General features: G+C 44.9%; 1 long non-coding RNA gene across 7 annotated transcripts in view; it reads left to right on the top strand.

Moving 5' to 3' along the window:
* The first annotated feature begins 5,228 nt into the window (after window positions 1-5,228).
* The window catches only part of LOC103350411 (uncharacterized), a 335,035-nt gene continuing 319,831 nt past the window's right edge, over window positions 5,229-20,432 (top strand). For 4 of the 7 annotated variants that reach the window (XR_011388163.2, XR_016232714.1, XR_016232712.1 and 1 more), the window contains exon 1: window positions 5,229-5,711. This is a non-coding gene — a long non-coding RNA (uncharacterized LOC103350411). The remainder of the gene's footprint in view (window positions 5,712-20,432) is intronic. The other 3 variants (XR_016232717.1, XR_016232716.1, XR_016232715.1) reach the window with 1 other exon arrangement.

The raw sequence follows: 20,432 nt of genomic DNA, 5'->3' as shown, positions 1-20,432 counted from the left end.
GTTAGTATTTGTCACCTTTAGTCAACAAAGTCTCATTTACTGAATAAGTCATTTGCTGCACTTCCCATAGCACATCAAAAACTGGGAATGGTGGTTTTAACTCTTAAAAAATGTTATTCTGATTATAACAGTAATATTGGTCTTTGATGAAAAGAGCGCCACCTTGCAAGATTTGGTGAGATTTAAGCAAGTTGAACACCTAAGCAGAAATTGCTGCCAGCTCCAAAAATTTGTGAGACCAAAAGCTGGCCCCAGTTAACTTTGGAGGTTTGAAATTCACACTGTGGTATTTGAAGTGACTCCAGACATTGGGCCCTAAAGTTAAAAAGTGATAAATAAAGGTAGCTCCTGCCTTTAAGAAAGATAACATGTCAGTGAATAATCCTTTCCCTTTTCATCAGTGATCAGTTTGTCTGGAAACCTGATATGAGTGTGACAATGATAATTATAATAACAGCACTTTATAATTTTGCTATTGCATATAAGAAAATAGTGAATGATGAGTTTATCTTTTCTTCGACCATTCTTAAAGGTAGTTTACTTTGAATTTGGGATATAAATGTCTCATTATTCATTTTGTACTTGATGATTCTTTTGCTTTAATATCAGAGTATAATAATTAAGCACACTGTGATATATGATTTAAGTAGGATATTTCAAACAAAATTTTAGGGGTAAATGTTTACTTCAAAATACTTCATATTTCAAATATTTATTTAGACCTTGGATATCAATTTTTAAAAATCCATTTGAGGAGTACTGTATTTGTGTATACTCTCATTCACAGCAAAGTAACTTTTATAACAGAAGCCAACACTTACACCAACCCCCCTTCAGCATTGTCTCCTCTAACACCCACCACAAAGAAAAAGTCATTAATGTAAGACGCCTAAAATAATGCTTCAAACTTAAATGTAGTCTATTATTTTGCTGGTACCTTTAATGTCTGCTTCTTGAGATGTATTCTTCATACTTTTCTTCATGGGCTATTAGGTTTTGAAATACATGAATGTGAACAGCGAAATATATTGTTAGACTCTATTTAGCAGGAGCTGAAGATGCTGCAAATGGCTGGTTTCTGTGTGTAGCTGTAGATTTTGATTTAGGCAGAAAGCCATCCTGGTTCATATTGTGACTGCATTGTATTCTGGATACTATCAAATGATTAGAACAGCTAACAAGTTATTAAAAACATTATATTGTGTCAACAGAAAATGCCTGAGTACAGCAATCATATTTGAGAAATGAGTTGTGGTATGTGTGTGTACAGTTATAGAGCAAGCATATAAATATACAAGCATCATTTATATGGGGGCTAAGTAATTTTCAAACATTTCAGATCCTTTGTTTTCTTCTTCAGAAGCTACCCCCAACTGCTTTAAGCATTTGCAGCTGATGATTTTGATTTTTTAAAGTCAAGCATTCAAGTTAACCTTTAAGAAGCAAACCACCTCCAAAAGAAAGATGTAACCTTTCAATTGCCCCATCTGCTTATCATTTTTTTTTTTTTTTTTGGCTTTAGCTGACAATGAAAATAGCACTAACCTTCTTTGCTGATGGGCCTGGCATTTAGATATTTATATTTGTTGATTGTGAAGTTTTCTCAATGTTTAAAGGGCTGGCAACAGAAGAGGACACCACCAAATACCTCACCCAACCCCCAAACCTTCCAGAAGGTGTTTTAAGGGCAAAGCATAATCAGTGTCTTGTGCCTCTTTTGAGTCTGTACTGGTGGAGTTGGTACCTGAGCATACTGCTTTCCAGGAAGTGCTTCGGAGAGAAGGCCCCGGCCTTAAGAGCAGATGCTGTTTAAGACATTGAGGGGTGACTGTATGGGGTCTGGCACACTCCAAATGAAGGAACTGAATTTGTGCCCTTGATGGAGGTCTAGATGTGAAGATATCAGATTGTACACACTCCCAACTTACATTCCTTTCCCTTTTCTAACTTAAAATACTAACTAAAAATTTATCTTCTCCACTCTAAGAATAGGGTTCTCGCCTTCTCCTTACATCGAGTGTAATTCTTAGAACTATGTGTTTCTATTAAGGAAAAAAAGTGTTGTTTTTATAAAGATGGTCACAGTTGTTATCACTCTCTTTGGTTTTAGGATTCTTGAAAATAGAGTGGCAATGGAAAGATTGATCCCATCTATGTCAGTCAAACCAGTTCACATCACCCAGTCTCTGAACCACCCTATCCACCCTCTGTGATATGTAATGTTTTCAATTGGCTAGATGTAGAAATATTTTTTTTTAAATCTTGTTTTCAAATGATAACCACTAGTTTGGAGCAAGAAAAAGGAAAAATGTTAGTAACTTTTTGTACCATGTGATTATTCGAGCCTCATTCTCTATAAAGTTTATTGCAAATATAATAGTGTAATATGTACAAAAATATGAACACTGTTCTTTTTAAAATCTGTGCAAGGCTAGTTGGCTCCAGTCTTTCCCCTTAGCCAAAGGAAACACATTATGCCAAACCAGAAGCTATTTTTACTGTGGGAGTGGAGTGTGTCACCAGTTCCTAAGGTTGATTTCCACTTCAGCGTGGAGCTAAAACAGTAAATGTGAAGTTTCCAATATATGCTCTACCAGAGCAGAGTTTTTCCAAGACTAAGAAATCGGACTTAGCTATTTAGTACGGAAATGACGGTCAGCGGTGAAGAAGCCAGACTTAACGACTGTCTGTCAACTGTCCACAATATTTTGGCTGCCTCTGATGATTGTGGGGGCATCTGTGTAAACGTAGGCAGGAGAAGCTGCTGGCTGTGAAATTTGCGGAGTGATATTTTATTTACAACACATACAAAAGTCAGCTATTGAGCGTGGGTATAAGCCTATTGGAACCGCATCTTTAAGAACAACAAAATCCCGCCTTCGAAGGCATGCGATCTCAGCACACTTAAAAAAAATGTTATTTCACCTCTGTCTTTTGTGTAATAATTCCCATTAAACTACAGAAATCAGGGACGGAAACAGAATGGGAAAAGCAGACCTCGCGATTCCTTTTTGATTTTTTCTGTGTAACCGGGGCAATCCCAGCCTTCGGCAAAGAAAACTGAAAGTTATGGAGGAAGGTGAGCCCAGGAGAAAGACTAGCGATTGGGACGGGAAGTGGAAGGCTGCTGGAAAGTGTGGAAACCTTGGCTTCGGGATGAGCGTAGCGAGGAAACAGGAAGACTCGGCTCCCGTACCCCTACCCAAGGCAGGTCCGTCAGCAGCTGTGGGGCCCGGTGCGCCACCCGGTAGCCCGGCAGCCCGGCAGCGCGCTTCCTACATCGCCGCCGCGGGCTCGGGCCGGGCTGGGCGGGCAGCGCGCATGCGCGGCCCGTGGCCCGCCGTTCCACGTGCTGATGAATATGTATGAGGCGCCCCCGCCCTTGCCGGCAGAGCAGGGAACGGCGCGGTGGCTCCGGCTTGTGAGAGAGTCGCTGGCCCGGCTCCCAAAATAGTGTGGCTGGGAAGCTGCACGTGTTTGTTTTCAAACCGCGCTGGTTTAAGTGAGTTCACATTGCCGGGTAGACAGCAGAGGCTGGAGCAAGCCGCCGCCACCGCCGCCGCCGCCGCGGGAATGGCGAGCCGAGCGGGCCCGGCCAGATCTCTCTTTCCTCACAGAGCAGGGCTGCGGGGCGAGCCACCCGCGGCGGGCCGTACACGTCTGAGCTCCGGGTGGTTGGCCTCCGGGTTTACCCCGTGTCCACTGAGCATCTCCCCTGCTCTATTCCCCTCCCAGACCCGGAGCAGTTCTCATGCCCCTCAGCTCCGTACAGGAGACGCACCCTGACTCCCATGACTGCTAGGCGGAGCGCGGGCCCGAGGTGTCCGCGCTGGGGAGCCGGGGGCTGTACTAGGGGCTTTCCTCCGGCCTGCCTCCTTCCCCTACCCAGATCCCAGGCCGCCTTTGTCTGCGTCGGCCTCCCTCTCTCGCACTCCTCGCTCCGGGTGCCTCGTGCTCTCTGGCTTTTACCTCAGCACCCCCCCCCCCCAGACCCCCACCGCGTCCCGAGTCGGTGCCTAGGAGACCATTGCTTGAACATCCGCCCCTAGGGGTTTCACGCGACCCTTCCCAAGTAATACCCCCCAGCTCGCAGACCTGTTAGAAGCTCAGACTTGCGTAGGTGAAAGCTAACGCGCTGACGGGTGGAGGAACAGCCCTGGCCCGAGACCAGAGAGCGGAGGGTTTGGGAAGGAAAGCCAGGCTCAGACGCTGGATTAATGCGTTCCTCCTCTGGTGGGACCTCCTTAGGGCTGTGCGCGCTGCAGGTGTCTTGTGGCCCGGTGCACTATTTCCAGCCTGAGGGTGTAACCTCTATGGTGGAGCGGTCAGCAGTTGTAAACAAAGGAGGGGGGCCGTGCAGGGGCCCTTGGGTCTATCTGCCACTCGACATCTGTGGGGTTATATACCTTTGGGTGTTGTGGCTCACTTCCTTGGTCCCGTGATGTCAGAGATGGCTGCTACAGCTTCCAGTCCTCCTCTGGATTTTACTTTCAGCCGAACAGGGACACCCATTGCGTGCAGCCCCTCCAACTCTCTCTTCCCCTACTGCTAAAAGACAGGGCCTTGGATCGCTGCCCGGTTCACACTGCAGTCTAGCCCGCAGCCGTGCCCTTTCTGTAATCCTGGGGCCACAGTATCCCTTCACCCAACGACCACATCGCTCGCCAAAGTCTTCAGCTTTGAGCATGAGGACAAGGGGAGCCGGGTTTTGGAATCATTTCTGCCTACCCAGGCGCGGCGTTCAAACTCAGTCTCGCTCGACCGGTCTCGGGAGCTCGATAACACAAAGATGGAGGGAGAAGGGCCTTTTCTCTGGGCCTCTCGGCGCCTCAGCGCCCCTAGACCACGGCTGCCGAGCGCTAGGCCCGCGCAGGCCTGGGAGAAGCCAGCCGCACGCCCCCTACTCGCGGCGACCGTGAGGAAAGTGGCTGGGGCACAAGGGTCCCAGTTCTGTAGGAGTCCCAGAGGCCAGAGGGCCCAGTGTCGGGTCGGGGAGCAGAACTCCTGCCTCCTCTGAGCCCCGCCCCGGGGTCACCCCAGAGAAACTCTTTGGCGATGTGGGGACTTTCGTGTTTGAATCTGGAGGTGGTGGTGGTGAGCGGGCGAGCTAGACCCTCGACTCCAGCTAAACGATGAAACTTGTGTGGGCTCGCCCGGAGCAGAAAGCTCCAGCCCAGCGTGGGTTCCTGCGTTTTCCCCCTAAAGGCCAAGGCCCAAAGAACCCTTTTCATTTGGCGAGGTGCTTGAGAAAAGGGAGGGGCGGGGGCGGGAGCGGCAGCGGGTTGGGGTCTTGCAAGCCCCGCGGCCCGGCGCCGCCGACTGGCCCGGAGGCTCAGCTTGGCTGCCGGCGTCGGTGCCCGCAACGCGGTTACCCTCGCCCGGGCTGGAGGGTGGGGACGCCCCTTCCCCGCCCCCGGCGTCTCCGAGGTTGGCGCCAGAGCCCGGGAGACCCGGGAGGCTCCGGCTCGGTAGCGGCGAAGCGGCTTCAGGGGCCTCCCTGGGCCAGGCCAAGCTTAGCCTGTGGAGCAGACTGCGGCGGGGAGCGCGGGCCGGAGCCTAGAGAAGGGGGAACCCCAAACTGCTCGGGCGCTTTCTTTCCGCCCGTTAGCGCCTTCGCCCCAGCCCCAGGTGCCCGGCTTCGGTAGTACTGATTCTGTCGGCCCAGCTTCTCTCAGCTGCCAACCTTGTTCGAAATCTAGACCCCAGATCTGGTAAGTCGCGTTCTTCCCCTACCCCGCCCCGCCACCTTCGCAGTGGCCGCGCGGCCCGCAACGGCGTGCGCGCGCGTGGCCTCAGGCGCGCTCCGAGAAGTTGAGCTGCCCCGGGGGCCGCCGCGCCCATTCGGCCTCGGCCGCTGGGGTGGCTGAACGCCCAGCACCTCCCAAGTGTCGGGGGCGCTGCGCGGCGAGGCGGGCGCGGACACAGTCTAGCTCCGCTCTCCTGGGGTCCTCCTGGGCCCTGTGGACACCAGAGCTGTCCTTTTACGCTCTCGGCTGCTTCCTAAAGAGGGGGAGGCAGCGGGGGAGGGGAATTGCCCCTTCCCCTAAGCAGTTCTAATCACCAAGGTCTCCAACAACAGAATTTACCCTGTTTTCCACTTGGATGCTGTGAAATTATTATTACTATTTTAAGATTTCTAAGCATCACAGCTTCTCAGATATACGTGCCTCTCGAGGACATTTTGACAATTACCTTGTCCGCTAACTTCACTCTTTTCCCACTGGGGGAAAAAAAACTTAAAATTTCAGTAATTGTCTTAGATGCAGCGTTTACATGTCACCAAGTGTGGAGAAAAAAGAGAAAGAAAAACAGCCTTGGCATTTCTCGTTGGAGCTTCGTGTGCTCTGTTATTGAAAGGTGAAAGATGGATTTTTGGCGGGGAGGGGGCAGGGGGGCTGGAAGACGGCTTTTGAACCCCTCTGCCCTGTTGCACCGCGCTGACCTTTGGCTGACACGGCCACGGAGCGGGCCGTTCGTTAACGAGGATTTGATACATTAGACATTCGAGCTGGGCGTGTAAACCCACACTCTGAATCCAGATTTCGCTCAAATTAGTGTTGGAGGAAATGATCTTTCTAAGTCCTGAAGCTTAACCAAGTGTCAGGAGGGCCGCTCGCTGCCTCAAAAGGGCAGCGAGGGACACCGGGTAAGAGGCACATTCCTAGCTCTTAAAAAAGGAAAGAAACAAAACAAAAAACCTTTTAATAATTCCTGAAAGCCAGGCCGCCACTTTGAGGCAATGCTTATAAATAAGGCTAATCATCTCCTAATGAATGCAATCCTGAGAAATCCTAACACCAGGCTAGGCTGTGAAGGCAGCGTCACAGTTATGGCGATACTCTCTTGACATTCCTGTTTGTGTACATTTCTTTGCTGTTACTAGCTGGAGGTACCAGAGTGTGGGAGTTTATGTCCTCTGGGCACTGGGGGCACACGCGGAGGGAACAGTCACAGGTTTTAAAGCCTTTCAAAAGTTGAAGCGTCTCGATTTAATTCGGTTCGACTGGTCCCTAGACTCTGGATCCTAGAAAGGGAAGGCGAGGGCTGCCCACAAAGTCCCCGGCGGGTCTGGGGCGCCGCGGTTGATCCTGCAGAGCCCCAGCCTCCCAGAGGAGGCTGGAGTTGGCGATCTCGCTGGGGGCCCACTTGCTTGCAGGGCAAGGCTGACTCCGAAAAAGTGTCCTTTTAAGTCGCCGTGAGCGCTCTAAGTTTGAAAAACCCACCCACGGAAAATGCTTTCTTGCTCTCTGGCCCAATAATAGAGCCTCCTAACTGCTCTCAAATGGCGCGGGGAGGACGTTCGCTCCTGCCGGAGTTCCCGAGCACTCTCAGGGGGGAAGCCGCAGGAGGACGGAGCTTGACCGTGCTCTCGCAGTCCTCGCCCTGCCGAGCTCCCTCAGCTGCCGCCCTGGGGACGGGATCCCAGCGGCAGCGTTGGGTTTCCACACCTGCGTGCTGCCTGCCACCGCCGGGCTTGGCTGGTGCCGCGCGGGAGTAGATCCTGGGCCTTGAATTTGTTCCAGGAGAAAACTACAATAAAGTTGTGGGCCTCGAATATTTGCTGAAAGAATGTCTGCCTCCACACCCCTGCATCCTCCCTGTGTGGATGAAAAGGTGTAAAATGAAATGAGAAAGGAACTATTATTCTGAAAATAAAGGGTGTGTGTGTGAAAAATAAAGACTCTAGGGGAGAGATCCACTCCAAAAGTCCACGTTGGTACAATCCAGACAGCTCAGGGCCCGCCAGAGCTGCAAGGATTGTTCCAGACTATGTTCTGTAGACGCAGTCCCAAACACGACGGGAGAGTGGTCCCAAGCTCGGGTCCCCTGCCCCTTGGGACATGGGCAAATCCCAGGGTTAAACACCCTTGTCCGGACAGCAGAGCTGACAGTCCCTTTGGAAGACCAATCCTTTCCACAATCGTTGCAACTCTCCAGCTCGGGAGGGTCTTAAACTCTGGGTTAAGGCGACGAGGAGAGTGGGGAAAGAAAGAAAAGTTGGGAAGGCGGGAGGCAGAGGGAAGACTGGGACAAGTTAATCTCCAGGTCTGGCCCCAGCATCTGCGGTGTGTCCGGTGTTCAGCGCACAGGCGAAGGACAGTTGCAGTGGAGGGAGAAAGAGCGGCCCCCTTTCTTTTTAAGGGCCACCTTTTTTTTTTTCCAGTCTCTGGAAAGCACCGTTACGCTGACCCTGATGACAGTGGCAGTGAGGCAGCGCTGGCTACTCACCGACTAGCCCTGCAGCTCTCGCTCTCTAGAGATCCCCAGCCACCCTCTCTTAGCCTAGGGCGCCAGCACGCGCCTTCGGGCCTCCGGCCCCAGTAGCAGCCTGCCGGGGTGCCCGCGAGTCCCTCGGCGCCACAAACGCTGCGCGTCTACCTGCGACAGCACCTCACGGAGGGTTTGGGGAAAAACCCCTTTCGCCCCTTCTGGGGCTCCCTCGGGTACTGCCCTGGACTCCCCACGCCCTGGCATTGCCACATCCGGCGGGCCTGGCCTCCCGGGGCTGCTCTGGGCCTGACGCAGGCAAAGCGGCCGCTGACGTCAGGGGCTGCCCGCGGCCCGCAGCCGAGCGCCGGCCACTGCGCCGGCGGGGGCATCGTTAATTATCAGGCACTAAACGTTGCAAAGAAGGCGCACGCTCTGCAGCCTGCAGCTGCTCTCTTAATATATAGTTTTCTTTTTTTTTTTTTTTTTTTGGCTGGGGGAGGGCGGAGGAAGGAGAAAAAGGAGTAACGGTGAGAAACAGCGAGTAGGTTTCTGAAAGCACCGGTACCAACTTCTCACCCTCCTTCCTCCAGGTCTGCCCCTGGCGTCCACTCTGGTGCAAGTGCGAGCTCAGCACTTTCTACCTGGTCTGGGGCATTCTTGGTGGAAGCGTCGGTGTTCCAGTGGGAACCCCAGCGCCGCAACTTCCCATGAGGGGCTTCACCACCTCTCCTCACCGAGGGGACACTGCTTCCTGAAGCTGGGTCAGCTTGTCCCCTTCTCCCTGGGCATTTGGTCAGAGCCTTAGCCGGGATCTGATGTCACTATTGCTAAGTGAAAAGTAAAACAAACAACCAGTGCGCGCACCGGTGGGGCTGAGATCCGTGAACAGCTCAGCGCGGCCAAAGGAACGCAACCTTTCCTTTGTAGCATCAGAAGTAGCTCTCCTTTTTTCTTTCGTTTGGGAAGGAGTTACAATAACTAGCTGAAAATGGAATTTTTGGCGATGGTAACTTTAAAATTACACTGGTTCTGGGCTCCAGCGCTAACATATTTTGAAAATCCGTCTCTGAGATCATTGCCAAGTAAACTTAGGACAGAGCAAGGTCACTGTGAGGCGAATTCCCTCTTGGCTTCTTCCCTGCAAAGAAAAAAAAAATACTCTGCCATTTAGATTGGAATTCCACAGGTGATAGTGATGTGGTTTCCTGGGGAAAAAATGGATTGACCTCAAAGTTAAATTTAAAAATACCCAAATTAAGAGATTTAAAAAAATGTAAGAAGAAATCATCACCTGCAGTTCAAACGACTTGAATATTATTTGTTATAACTAATTTCCTTGAAATTAGCGAGCTGAATAGGAAAACCCGTTTGGAAGACCCTTTTATAAAAAAATACAGCTCATATTGCATACTGTCAATAGATAGATGTTCTTGAAAGATTGACTTTGTAATGTAAATATGCATATAAAATGTATTTGCCAGTACTCATAGGGTCAAAGTAAAAAGCCTCTCTTATATTCTGTAAGAGGTAGATATCCAGAAATGTGTTTTAAAAAGCAAGTAATTTTACAGGAAAACACAGACTGAATGATAATTTTGCTTCAGAACTTTTACAGAGCTGTAGACTGATTTTGACTCAGAGTTATGATGGTGATCATTTTATTCTGAAATTAGTAATTTAAGCAATCATTCTGTAGTAAACACAATGTATACAGATGTTTCAGAGGCATACAGTGATTATTTTTGTAAAATTTAAGCAAAACAGAAGCTCATTCTTCCATAAAGTATAATCTATTTGTAGTATTTAAATATCTATTTAAGAAAAATTTAGAAAGTTTAAATGATCACATTAATAAATGTACAAAATTTCACAAACATGCACCAATAGAAATTTTCAGGAATTGCCTATCTTAAGTATTAGACAAAAGAGATGATTGTACATAAGAAGAAAGACGAAAGCACATTTAGGATAAAAAATAAAGAATTGTTAAAGGCCCAAGATCAATTTTTTCTTATAATTGTTAACTATTTTTGTGGTTTATTACACTCAAGCTTCTAAATTACAAGTCCAAAAATATTTGCTAACTGGACTTAAAATTACTGAAATTGAGGAGAACAGTTAGTCAGCATTCGATAACTTCAGTGCTGTGTTTTTATGTCATTACTACTTCTTTTGTATGCTATAAATCTTTCCAGAAGGCTCTGCTATTTTTGGTATAGCAGGCTAAAATTTATGGGCCTAAGATATATTATAGACTATATGTATAACACTCTGGCTTGCAAAAACCCTGGGATATTCAGTAGATTAAAAAATTCAGCTAATATAATCATGGTTCATGAATCAATAAATATTTACAGATTTAAGGCAATATTTGAATTGAAGTGTCACATTTCAAGGTCATTCTGTGTGTTTGTCTTTAAGTAAGTGATTTGTATAGTTTAGACAATGTTCTGTGGGGCTTATGTGACTTTTGGTATTTCTCAGTCATAATTTCACTCTTGGATATGGTAAATTCAATTAATATCCTTGGCTTGTAGCTGTTTAACTTGTGAACCTCAGCGTCCTGGACAATATACTCCTTATAATTTTTTATAGAGTTCTCAAATCAGTGATTTTTGCATGATTCTTACTTACTGATTTAAAAATAAAACCTTTTAAAGATAGAGTTTTATTTGTGAAAAAATTAAATCAAGGTAATCCACTGCACTAATATGGTTATGAATGCAATTGGCTAGCAATTCCTGTTGCTAAACCTCATTGTTAAGTTCTTTTTTTCCTGAGAATCTTGTTTCAGAAATCCCTATATTAAGCATAAGGGAGTTACAGAAAATCTATCTTTCTTAATTTGAAAACAAAATAAAATACTTTTCTAATGTTTTGAATATGTGAATTAAAAAACATTTTCTTAAATGGATTAGAAATTACTTATAGAAGCTTGCTAAATTCCACTTTTTAAGGTCATGCATTTAATATATGTGTTTGATAGAGTGAATTTTAGATTCTGGATATATGTAAATATATGTAAAATACTTTCACTATGTTCACTCAAGTCTATACAAATCCTAATGTAAAGTAACACAGGAGAAAAGCAGAATAACTTTCCTACACACTCCCATTGCTGGATCTGTGTGAACAGTTAAATATACTGAGTTTATCATTCAATGTGAAGGTTCTGATGCTGTTGCCTATTGCTTATCTATCAGCTGGCTGCACTCGAATGTATCAATTAATTGATTGTTTAATTAATCCCAACAAACATTAAAGACAAGTCTGGTCACTGTTATAGAAACTATGGCATTTCAAAAACAAATTCCAAATGCTTTTTTTCCTTCAGGAAAATAGTAGAAGGGAGAAACACTGTTAGATGCAACATAAACTAAAGTGTGACATTTGGCATAAGAGAAGCATAGATAAAATTTGGAGCCTTTATATGTTTATAAGTGCCAGCATCACACATGGGCTCTGGTTCAAGCCCTGGCTGCTCCACTTCTGATCCAGCTCCCTGCTAATGGCCCGGGAAAGCATCAGAAGGTGGTCCAAGTCCTTGGGCCCTTGTACCTACATGGGAGACCTGGAAGAAGTGTTTGGCTCCTGGCTTTGGATTGGCTCAGCTCCTGCTATTGCAGCCATTTGGAGAGTGAACCAGTGGATGGAAGACCTCTCACTCTGTTTCTGCCTCTGCCTTTCAGATAAATAAATAAATCATAAAAAAGTTTTTATTCTTTTTAGAATGATGTTGGATGTCACTTCCTCTTTTAAAATAAGAACAAAACATCATAAACTTGTCCTCCTTTTTTCTTTCTTCCATACCTTTTCCTCTTCTCTTTCTTTTCAGCTCCTCCTATTTTTCGCTTTACTCTTGCTCTGGAATTTAAGGCAACACAAACTTTCAAAAGACCATATCAGGATGGTGTTTCAAGCTTGCTGGCTGAATCTTCTCTAGGCTTTTGTCTTTTGGTTGCAGTTTTATCTGAGTGCCCATTTGCAATCAGCTAGCCTGGGCTCCCATGGAGGGGCTCAGGCTCTGTGACTGCTGGGCCCTGGGACTGGTCAGAGCTCTTCAGCTTCCAGAATGTTCATTTTTCATGTTTGAAGTGAGTTGGAGCAAACAAAGACCAAGTTCTGACAATTCCAGGTAATTATTTGAAGACCAGGATGTTTACACATTACAAAATGGTGCAAATTGACTTTTCTTCCATTACCTATTTAATATAAATACAGATTCCTTTGTCATTTACACATAAGCCTTTCTTTGCTTTTATTATGATTCATTTACTCATTTTTATCCAGTTCTAAAGTATTTGCCATAAAAATGCCAGCATACTAATCTTTCATCAGTTTTTGATCTCTTCTGAAATATTCCTATGCTTTTCTTTTCCATGAGACTGAGTTGACTTTCTGGCAATGTTTTTTAAGGAAATTTTATATTCTCCCTACAATATTTAATAATCACCCTATGAGACCTAGGAATAATTCATGTTCTCTGAAACTGATTGCTTTCAAGTTCAATAAGCACTTTAATTAGGGAGGGACATTGAGCCTAGTGGTTGTGAGGCCTTTTGAGATACCTGCATCTGACTTTGGGGTACCTGGGTTTACTTCTCAGTTTTGGTTTCTGATTCTGCCTTCTTGCTTATGGAGACTCTGAAAAGTAGTGGTAATGGGTGCTCCCAGTTTTGGCCTTGCCTTGGACCAGCCCCAGGTCATTGCAGGCATTTGGGGAGTGAACCAGTAGATGGTACCCATCTCTCTTTGCTTTCAAATAAATTTTATAATTTTTTTAAAAAAGAGCTCTAAGTAGAGCTAACCTATAACTAATCAAAGAAGTAGTGAAATTTTTGGTCAGTTTATATGTTATTCAAATTCCTTTTCTCCCTCCCTTGTTGATGTGTACCACTGAGGAGTGGTACAGGTCAAACCATTCTGATGAGTACTTTCTGGATGTTTACATAAGTGGATTCTGGCAGGAGGATTTAGAAAGCATACTTAAGGACTTTGTTTTGTGTGTGTTTCATAATTTACATGTAATTATTTTCCTTTGTTTAAAAATGTCCATGCCAAAGAATTTTAAGGGTATACACAAGTATAGAGAGAAAATTATAATAAACCTTTATCACCTAAATTTAATATGTATCAACTCATGGTTAACCTACTTTTGATTATAATTCCATTTACTCTTTTACTCTGGAATTATTTTTGAATCATATCCTAGACATCATATTATTCAGTATGTAAATACTTACTATTTAAATAAGGAGTAGTTACTGTTTGCTACAAAATGGAATTTTTTTTTTTTTGAAGGCAAATAGTGTGTTTTTCTGAGACACTGCCTGGTTTGAGATTTAGGATTGTTTTAACAGACTGCTGTTCCCAATACCAGAGTCTTTATCAGCCCCTGGAATCAAGAAACTGTAGCTCTTGAGAGGAAAAGAATAATTCAGCTGATTGTCATCATAATCATTGAAAATGGAAGCTTCAAGTGGGGAATCTCATAATTCCCAGGGTCCAGTGGTTATAATGGAATCAGAATAATTCACTCAAAAGTTTCTGAGTTTTAGATGTGATGATTAGGAATTTCTTTTTTGGAAAAAAAATAATATGAACTTGTACTGGGATGGAAGAAACTATTGTACTTGAAAAGCTATAAACTGTGATTTCAAATTTAAACCACCTAGTGCAACATGTTAATTATTATTATTAATAATACAATAATAAGTATAAGTTCATGTACTGTCACTGAAAATCTTATTTCTTATTGAAAAGGCAGAGAGAGAGAGAGAGAGAGAGAGAGAGAGAGAGGCTTCCATTCACTGGTTTACTCCCAAATACTCACAACAGTTGGTGTTGGGCCAGACTGAAGCCAGGAGCCAGGAACTCAATATGGGCCTCCAACTTGGGTGGCAGGTACCCAGGTATTTGGGAAAACAAGTGGCAGGGACTCAAGTACTGTTGCCTTCCAGGGTGTGCATTATAAAGAGGCTAGAATCACAAGTGGAGCCAGGACTCAAGCCAGCCACTCTAATCTGGGATGTGGGTTTCCCAAGCAGCATCTTAACTTCTGTGCCAGGTGCCCAACTCCATGCACTGTTATTTAAGTGTTTTCTTACCTCATTAAATTATATTAAGCCATGTATTGTTGCTATTTTAAAGACAGAGTACTTATCTTTTATTTATGCGGAATTATTTTTGGATGAGATGATATAATGTTTTGGTTTTATTGTGTATAAAAGTATTCCCTGTAGGGCTGGTGTTGTGGTCTAATGAGTAAAGCCACTGCATGAGACACCGGCATCCCATATAGGCACCGGTTTTTGTCTCATCTGCTTCAACTTCTGATTCAGCTTCCTGATAATGGCTTAGGAAAAACAACGGAAGATGACCCACATGTTTGGAGCCTGCCACCCACGTGGGAGACCCAGATGAAGCTACTGACCTCTGCCTGACCCAGCCCTGGCTGTTGTGGCTACCTGGAGAGTGAACCACCAAATGAAAAATATTGCTCTCTCTGTCTCTCCTCTGTAACTCTGACTTTCAACTAACTAAATAAATCCCCTCTGTTTTAAGTAAGAGTTATAATTTCCCAGACACTCCTTTATATTAGATTTAAATTCTTAACACCTTGCAATAAAAAATTACTTAATAATTTAAACTTTCAGTTACTTGACTATTTGCATCTAGTTGTTTTGACATCTATAGAAATATCTAGTTGTTAACATTCCACTTGTAAATACGTATGCACAAATAACCTGCAGTTATTTTGGGCATGTACTATGATATAGTTTCCCTCGGTATGTGGCAAAAATAATGATAGTGATGGATTTTAAAATGAGATTGTTGCTATAGTATAATGCTGGGCTGTTCACTTTCCTGATGGGGAATGTGGACTCTGGAAGTTCAGTGTTAACTCTGGTAACATTGTTTCTCCTCATATTATATCTGCTCTTCACACTTCATTTTTGGACAATTACTGCTGTATTTTTTAAGATTTATTTAATTTATTTGAAAAAGTTACAGAGAGAGATAGAGACAGAGAGAGAGGTCTTCCATCTGTTCGTTCACTCCCCAAATGGCCCAATGGCCAGCTGCACCAATCTGAAACCAGGAACCAGGAGCCAGGAGCTTCTTCCAGGTCTCCCACATGGGTGCAGGGGCCCAAGGACTTGGGCCATCTTCTACTGCTATCGCAGGCCATAGCAGAGAGCTGGATCAGAAGAGGAGCAGCCGGGACTAGAACTGGTACCCATATGGGATGCTGGTGCTTCAGGCCAGGGCTTTAACCCACTGTGCCACAGCGCTGGCCCCAACTGCTGTAATTTTATTTTAAAAATTTTTTTAAATTAAAATTTTTTTATTTTCATCTACTTGAAAGGTAGGGCAACAGAGAGCACAGAGAGAGAGAGAGAGAAAGAGAGAGAATCTTCCATCCACTCATTCATTCCCCAAGTGCCTGCAACAACCAGGACTGGACCAGGCTGAAGCCAGGATCCCTGAACTCCATCTGGGTCTCTCGCATGGATAGCAGGAGACCAAGCATTTGAGCCATCATCTGCTGCCTCCCAGGCTGCATTGGCAGGAAACTGGAATTGGAAGCAGAAAAGCTGGCACTGGAACCAGCACTTTAAGATGGGATGTGCTACAGCTCTCTGCTATGGCTTAGGATAGCAGTGGAAGACTGGCCCAAGTCCTTGGGCCTCTGCACACATGTGGGAAACCTGGAAGAAGTTTCTGGCTCCTGGCTTCAGATTGGCGCAGCTCTGGCCGTTGAGGCCATCTGGGGAGTGAACCAGTGGATGGAAGACCTCTCTCTCTGTCTCTACCTCTCCCAGTATCTCTGTCAAATAAATAAAACAAATATTAAAAAAGAAAAAACAACCATGGGATGTAGGTGTCTTAAGTGGTGGCTTAATACCCTCTGTGCCACAAATGCTCCTGCTTGATTTTGAAAACACAACCTCCTTAACTAGAATTCATTATGGAACTTGAGATTAAGTCACAGTTTTCAGACTTGGGTTTTCAGGGTGGGCTTTTATTTTTAGTTTATGTTGCCCTTCTCTATCTTCTAGCTAGATATGGGATATTAGGAATGAGAACACATGAACCTTTTTTTTAAATATTTATTTATTTGAAAGTCAAAGTTACACAGAGAGAGGAGAGGCAGAGAGAGAGAGAGAGAGAGAGAGAGAGGTCCCCCATCCGATGGTCTACTCCCCAATTGGCTGATCTGAAGCCAGGAGCCAGGAGCCTCCTCCAGGTCTTCCGCGTGGGTGCAGGGGCCCAAGGACTTGAGCCATCTTCTACTGCTTTCCCAGGCCATAGCAGAGAGCTGGATCAGAAGAGGAGCAGGCGGGACTAGAACTGGTACCCATATGGGATGCTAACGCTTCAGGACAGGGCGTTAACCTGCTGTGCCACAGCGCGGGCCCCTAAATCATTTTTTTAAAAAGATTTATTTATTTGAAAGCCAGAGTTATGGGGAGGAGGGACAGAGAGAGAGAGAGAGAGAGATCGAGATCTTCTATCTGCTGGTTCACTTCCCAGATAGCCACAATGGCCACAGCTGGGCCAGACTGAAGACAGGAGCCAGGAACTTTATCCTGGTCTCCCACATGGGTACAGGGCCAAAGGACTTGGGTCACCCTCTATTACTTTTCCCAGGCCATTTGCAGTGAGCTGGATTGGAAGTAGAGCAGTTACAACAGGAACCAGCACCAATATGGGATGCCACCACAGGTGGAGGCTTTACCTGCTATGCTACAACACAGGCACCACACAAACCTTCTAATTTGGCAAAATTATCTTCATCTTGACCGTGGTGGTGCTGCCCACATGTTGGAATTCTGTTTTTGTTTTCCTTCTGTGCCTTCTATGAACAAGTTTCCTTGCCTGGGACCCACAAGTCTTCTAGAGTATGAACCAACATGAGACACTACCACAAAAAATTAGGATATTTGAAGTATTCTAGTTCTCTTGTGCTGAGAACCAAATTCTGGTCCACACACTGCCAACAGCAGAGTTTCTTCTTATAGCACTCAGAAATTAGGGCCTATTTTATTACCGTTTTCTGCCTGCTTAAATAGACTCCTAGTTCTCAACTATATCTGAACATGTTGAATTTGGAATGTGTACATTGAATAGCTTCCATAGTCCCACCTTGACAGTTAAATAAACTCTTTCTGGGCCAGAGTTTCTCAGAGGACTTACATCAGAGTCACATAGTAGGTGTTGATTTATAATTCATTTCCTGGGCTTCAGTTAAAATCTAGTAATCAGAATATTTGGATTAGGAATGGTGATCAGGGATCTTCATTTTAACAAACTGCAGTTTGAAAATCAGTGCCTAAAATCCCTTTTTTGGAGATTTTCTCTGGGCCTAATTTTTCATTTCTTTTTTCTGCTTGTTGCTACACTTTATTATTTTTCTTTTGTTTGAAATTTTTATTTATTTAATTGCTAGATACATAGATGATATGCACATCCAGGGTTCACTCTTTGTTTTTTTCTTTTTTTTTAAAGATTTATTTATTTATTTGAAAGTCTGTTATGGGGGGTGGGGAGAGAGAGAGAGAGAGAGAGAAAGGAGATCTTCTATCAACTGATTCACTCCCCCAAATGGCTGTAATGGCCAGGGTTGGGCCAGACAGAAGCCAGAGATAAGAGCCTAGCTTCTTCTGGACCTCCCACACAGGTGCAGGGGCCCCAAGTACTTGGGAAATCTTTTGCTATTTTTAAATGACGGGGCACTGAATTGGAAGTGGAGCAGCTAGGACTTGAACTGGCACCCTTATGGGTTGCTGGCACTGCAAATGGTGGCTTAACCCAGTGCATCACAGCCGCGGCCTCTGGTTCACTCTTCAAACTACAGCAACAGCCAGAGGGCTGAAGCCAGGAGCTGGAATGAGGAACTCAACCCAGGTCTTCCACTTGGATGGCAAGATCCCAACTACTAGAGCCACCACTGCCACTTCACGGGGTTTCCATCAACAGAGAACTGCAATTAGGAGTCAAGGCCAAGGATTGAAACCAGGTACTCTGAAGGGCTAAATGGTTTTCCTAGCCAGAATCTTAACCACAAGACCAAATTCTTGCCACTTGCTTAAAAACTGCTGATGCATGCTCCTTTTAAAGTCTGGACTTTTTTAGAGATTCAGAATAAGGCCAAAGCAAAGCTTGGGACTGGTTTTTAGCAAACAAGGCTGTCTGTCTCAAACATACTACTTGTGTTACCACGGTTCCTCTTACTGTAGCTCACAATCTTCTGCTTGATCTAGCATTAGGATAAGAATATATATATATATATATATATGATATTGATAATAATAATATGCCTAAAAGTGCATTTTAAAAAGCTAAAAAGTACCTTATAAATGCAATGTATTATTTAACAAAGAGTCAGTTAATGAGCTCATAGTCTATTTGGGAGCACTATACAACTTGCCCCTGAACACAGTACAGTGAAAATGAAGAACATATTTTCTGCTAAGGGAAGCACATAATGAGGATAACCTGCACACATAATGTTACAAGAAAACAATTGGAAAGTGACCTGATCCATGTCCCAAATATGTTCTTTAGTTATATAATTCCGAGTGCTGTGGGAAATACAGAGTAACTATGTGTTTGTGTATCAACCAACATATCTGTTGATGTACCCATGAATCTATGTACTCATTTCTATGAAACATCTAATTACCATCTTTGTACTTGTCTATGTTTAAAGTGAATGTGATACTATAGAATGTAAGCTTCATGACAGTGACCATGTTTGTTTTCATCAATATTTTTTCTGTATCAAAGCATGTTTGCTGTATAACAAATGCTCCATTAATTCTTGTTGAGTGCCTGGTTTATGGAGTAGTTTGCTGAATGAAGTTTTTTTTTAATATTTATTTATTGAAAGACAATTAAAGATATATATATATATATAGAGAGAGAGAGAGAGAGAGAGAGAGAAAGAGAGAGAGGTCTTCCATCCACTGGTTCACTCCCCAAATGGCCACAATGGCCAGAGCTGAACCAATCTGAAGTCAGGAGCCAGGAGGTTCTTTTGGGTCTCATACGTGGGTTCAGGGGCCCAAGGGCTAGGGCCATCTTCTACTGCTTTCCCAGGAGTATTAGCAGGAAGCTGGGTCAGAAGTGGAGCAGCTGGGATTTGACCTGGTGCTCATGTGGGACGCCAGTGCTGCAGGCCAGGGCTTTAACCCACTGTGCCACAATGCTGCTCCAGGAGTCAAGTTTTTTTTTTTTTTTTTTTTTTTTTTTTTTTTTTTAGATTTAATTATTTGAGAGAGCTAGAGAGACACACACACACACACACAAATATATATACACATACATGCATTCATACACACAGAGCGCTTCCATCCACTGGCTCACTCCCCCGATGGCCATAATGGCCAGGGCTGGGCCAGATTGAAGCAAGAAGCTTCATCCAGGTCTCCCATATGGGTGGCAGGTGCCCAAACACATAAGCCATCTTCTTCTGCTTTTCCCAGGCCATTAACAGGGAACTGGATTGGAAGTAGAACTGCCAGGACATGAACTGGTGTGCATATAGGATGCTGGCATCACAGGTGGTGGGTTTACCTGTTACACCAAATGTTGGTCCTCTGGCTGAGTGAAGTTAATCAGGAAAGATTTCTAAAAGGTGATGAAAATAATAGAGATCTGAAAGATGCCTATAGATTGAGATTGTTTGCAGAGTGGGAGGACAACAGCATGATAAGATAGAGTTGCTCTAAGTAGAGAATATTTTCATTTTGAACAATTCCAGTCAGTCTGCCAGGAGCCCCTGGGTAACCAGTGACTAGTGGTGGTAACCATGTTTTTCTGCCTCTCAGGAGGCTTTTCTCCCTTTTGGATTTGACAATTGTTATGAAGTGTTACTTAATCCTGTTTAGTGATGTAGGCAAGGGTGGGGATTTTTGGATTTGGAAATTTGGTATCTGCTTGCACAGACAAATACATAGGACAGTGGCACATATTTGCCATATCTAAAAGATAGAGGGGTTGGCGATGTGGCACAATGGGTTAACACCCTGGCCTGAAGCGCCAGCATCCCATATGGGCACCAGTTTGAGACCCAGCTGCTCCACTTCTGATCCAGCTCTCTGCTATGGCCTGGGAAAGCAGTAGAGGATGGCCCAAGTCCTTGGGCCCCTGCACCCATGTGGGAGACCTGGAAGAAGCTCCTGGCTCCTGGCTTCGGATCGGCGCAGCTCCAG

This window comes from Oryctolagus cuniculus, chromosome 4 (assembly GCF_051225735.1).
Source record: "Oryctolagus cuniculus isolate XC-2025 breed Fujian yellow rabbit chromosome 4, ASM5122573v1, whole genome shotgun sequence".
Classification (NCBI taxonomy): Eukaryota; Metazoa; Chordata; class Mammalia; order Lagomorpha; family Leporidae; genus Oryctolagus; species Oryctolagus cuniculus.
This window is presented reverse-complemented; position numbering and strand designations above follow the sequence as displayed.